The following is a 4,478-nucleotide window of genomic DNA, read 5'->3' as shown; positions in this document are numbered from 1 at the left end:
TAGGGGGGATCAGCAGGCGCTGGGGGAGTCCCTGTTCCCCCGAGCGCCGCAAGGAGTGACCAGGAACAATGGTCAGAAGCTGGCGGAGGGAAGGTTTAAGTTGGACATTAGGAGGCGCTACTTCACGGTCAGGGCGGTTAGAGTCTGGAACCAACTTCCAAGTGAGGTGGTGCAGGCTCCCACCCTGGGCGTTTTTAAGAGGAGGTTGGATGACCACCTTACTGGGGTCATTTGACCACAGTGCTCTTCCCGCCATGGCAGGGGGTCGGACTAGATGATCTGCTCAGGTCCCTTCTGACCCTAGAAACTATGAAACTATGAAACTATGACACCTCAAGTTCTAAATACCCACAATCCAATGGTCTGGTGGAAAATGGAGTACAAATCCTGAAGAAATTGTTGAAAATAGCTACAGATTTACACACTGATGTTTACCTGTCACTTTCTGAATTACAGGGCAACACCTGTGAGTTATGGATTTTCCCCAGCAGAAATTCTGTTTTACAGGAAACTCAAAACTAGGCTGCCATATCTCATAGTTGATGATCATAAGAATGAAAAGCAAGACGTGAAAACATTTAAAAGATTCGACAAACTGAAACAAAAGTTTGGCAGGGGTTCCAGGAAGTTACCACAACTGCACAAGAAAGATGTGGTTATTTCAGATGGACAAATGTGGAAACAAAAAGCACTGGTTTCCCATTAAGTAGTTCCCAGATCCTATCAAGTAGTCATAACAGAAGGACAGGTGTTAAGAAGGAACCAATGACACTTGCAGCTCATAAAGGGAAGAAAAGAAGCAGCACCAGAGGGCGCTTATACACATGATGGGGGTTTAGTCCTCAGGGTTTTATTCTATGCCCCTGCCCCCTAAATTGAAATGGTGGGTTTTTAATTAGAACCCCTGTTTCAATTTTTCTGTCACGTTATGGTGAGGGGCCTGATCCTTTTTATTTTTTCTTTTGTTGGAGCTGGAACCCGCCTTTGACCATGGGTCAAGCTGGAGCATCCCCTGAGGTGCGGGGCGGGAGGCCCCGATTCTTCCCTCCATGGCAGTGCCCCCCATGCAGGGCCACCTGGGCAGGCTGCTAGCAAGCTGGGTGCTGCCTCTGAGCTGAGGCAGCACCCAGCTTGCTAGCAGCCTGTCTGGGTGACCCTGGGGGGCACCGCCACTGCAGAGGGAAGGACCAGGGCCCCCTGCAGCTCAGGGATTGCTCAACCCATCAGTAGCTTGATCCATGGCTGTGGGAGAGGTGGGAAGGCTCTGCCAAAAACAAAAAAGATCAGGCCCCTCTCTGCCTTGAGCAGGCTCCTGTGGCTGGCAGGACCCCTGGGGCTGCCCAGGAATGGGATGGCTTGCTCCTGGGGCAGTGTAGGAAGGAGGCAGGAGGGCAGCAGTTTTTCTGGCAGCTGGAAAAGGCAGCGGGGATGGTGTATGGGGTGCTGGAAGCCCAAGTGGGCTGCTAGCTGGCCGGGTGCTGCCCCAACTTGGAGGCACCTAATCCAATGCTTCCCCAAGCCTGCCCAGGCTTCCACTGCCCTGTGCACTGTCCCCGCCACCTTCTCCAGCTGCCAGCAAATTCAGCCACCCTCCTGATGCCTTCCTGTGCTGCCCCAGGAGCAAGGCAGCCCATTCCTGGGTTCTCACCTACCTCTCCTACAGCCAGGGAACAAGCTGACAGCTGAATCACTGCAATTTGTGACACTGCAAACTCATTTAAACCCCTCCAAAACTACTCCACATGTACAATGTGATGCTATTAAGCCACCCAAAGTGACATTTTCATCATGGGGTCATGGTAATGGCATGGCATGTATAAGTGCCCAGCAGCAGCATCATGAAATTCACCAAAGGAAACAGAGCGAACATCAAAGCAACAAGAAATGACAGAGGAGATTGAAGATGACACAGAAGTAGAGACATCTGAACAAGGAAGCCAAACAAGAACTGAACCACTAAGGACTGAGAATGCAGAGAAACTGAGAAGATCACTTAGAGCTAAAAAAAACAACACAAACACTTATACAGTCTTATAAAAATGTGCCTTAACTATGGGTTAAACTAAACTTCCAATATTAGTGTTATACGGGGTATGTTACATGTAAAGGGGAAATATGTGGATACCTTTAAGAGACTTATGTTTAAATTGTTACATTGGCCCAAGGACTGGAGGAGGAAACAGCAGAACAAGACACAGAGTACTGCTCTGAATAAAAGCTTTATTGTTCTAGAACTTTAATTCCTTGGTCTTTTGAGAACAACATGGGTTCACCATGGAGCAGGACCTCAACATTCATAGTATCTGATGTGTTTCCCTATTCTATTGAGTCAAGATTTAATAAAGGATCTAATCTAGGAAATTAATTTTAAGTAACTAATGTTCTCCTGAGTGGTGCACATACTGAGGTAGCATGGGAGATGGAGTTTTGAGGGTTGCTCAAAATTTTACAAGTGGATATAAAAATCATAGACTAGGGATGCAATTTTAGCTATATAGACAATATGGTTCAGACACTGTTCTGTGACTCAGACATTGCTTAAATTCCTGACTCCATCACAGACTTCATGAGTGACAATGAGGAAGCTTTAACCCTGCAACCTGGATGGAGAACTAATATTTTCTTTGTTTTTAGATGTGAGGCATTTTAGGAGATGGTATGTTTTCTCTTGCCTAGCATAACTGGACAATGATTGCTGCTGCTAACCCAGGGGTGGGAAATTATTTCAGCTGGAGGACCACTTAATAAGTTTTAGTGAGCTGTTGAGGGCTGCAAGGGTATACCTCTTGTCAAAGTGCTAAGCTCGGTCCCTTGACAGGTGCCCTGCCCCTGACCACCATCTTGGGACCAGGCATCTCGCTCCCAACCCCCTGACCTTTACCACCAGAAGTCCCTCCCCTTACCCCTGAAGTACTGATGGGAGGTTGTGGTCTTGGAGCCGGAAGTCCCACCCGCTCACACAGTCCATCACATAAGGCCTGCCCACCCAACACCAAACCTCGCCCCTCTCACCTCCCACGTTGGTCCCAGAATTCCCTGTCCTCATCACATTGCCCATAATATCAGAATGTCCACCCCTGGACTGAGAAACACTGCACCTCCAGAGGGCCTGCCCTCATGGTGCATGCCTGCCCCTGGGGCTCCAGAAGGTCTGCCCCTGAGGCCACAAGGCATAGGCACAACATATCAGGTAACAAGGGGTTATGGCCCCTCTAACAACCTGCCCATTGTCCTCAACCAATTGGTGGAGGTTTCAGGGGTGCTGAACCTCCCCAAGAATGGTGGCAAACCAGCTGAATTGAGGGCTGCACACAAAATCTTTCAAAAATTGTAATAAAGTATAAATAAAAACAAATCATATACTGAAATTCAAAAATCTACTATAAAATATTTTAATTTTATTTCAAAAATTACTTTTTGCCCTGATTTATGTTTTTTTGAGTAGTACATAATGGCTCAAAATAAAGGCTTGCTCTTGTATACTGTACACTGCCTGAAGTGTAGGTGCAGTATATTAGACCTCTGAAAACCTCTTCCAGTCGGTCACTCCATCCTCCTCTGAATTGTCCCTGCCAGTTGTCTCACCTTCCGTAACTTCACTAGGGACCCTCTCATTGGTAGAATGGGTTCTTGGTTACTCAGCTCTTGTCTGGATGGGATCCCCTCAACCCCTGTCCACATTTGCTGTAGCTGTGCCTATTAGCTCTGAGTGTGGCACTGGCTCATAATTGTCAAGCTGGGTCATGCTGACACCTTCCCATTTTAGCCGGCCCTCTCTGGCAGGCCAGATCTAGCCCGCGGGCTGAATCTTGCCCACCCCTGTACTAACCACTATTGTAAAACAAACAGTAATGAATCAAGTGTTTTGCTCTAGCTATTCAGAGCTACTTGTAATTTAGCATTATAGGGCAAAAATCTACCTGGCTAACATGACTAAATGCTGTGTTTGTGTTCTAACGCTGACCACTTTTTTTTTTTTTTTTGCTTTCTGCTGATGGTGAATTTTACACTATAATTATCAAGCCCTCCTTTACATGAGCTGCAGATTTCTCCCTTACTCATCACAGGCTGAGACTGGCTTGGCAAATAACAAACAACAGTATGAATCTGGAGATCTCATGTGCTAGTTAACTATTAAAGTGGTAAGCATGTGGCAGCACAGTTCACCCCAAAAGCAGAAATCTCATTGTAGCAGAGTGAGGGAGATTCATAGATTCATAGATTCATAGATTAAGGGTCGGAAGGGACCTAGTAGATCTTCTAGCCCGACCCCCCGCCAGGGCAGGAGAACAACAAAAAAACCCCAAAAAGAGAAACGGGACTCAAATGAGTCCAGCCAGGTAGGCATCCAGCCTCTTCTTAAAGACCCCCAGGGTAGGGGCCAGCACCACTTCCCTTGGAAGTTGGTTCCAGCTCCTAGCCGCCCTAACTGTGAAGTAGTTCTTGCGGATGTCCAATCTATACCTCCTCTCCATCAA

The sequence above is a fragment of the Gavialis gangeticus genome, unplaced genomic scaffold (genome assembly GCF_001723915.1).
Source record: "Gavialis gangeticus isolate Ggan-Ray unplaced genomic scaffold, GavGan_comp1, whole genome shotgun sequence".
In the NCBI taxonomy this organism is placed as follows: Eukaryota; Metazoa; Chordata; order Crocodylia; family Gavialidae; genus Gavialis; species Gavialis gangeticus.
The sequence above is the reverse complement of the archived record's forward strand: the minus strand, read 5'-3'. Positions refer to the sequence as shown.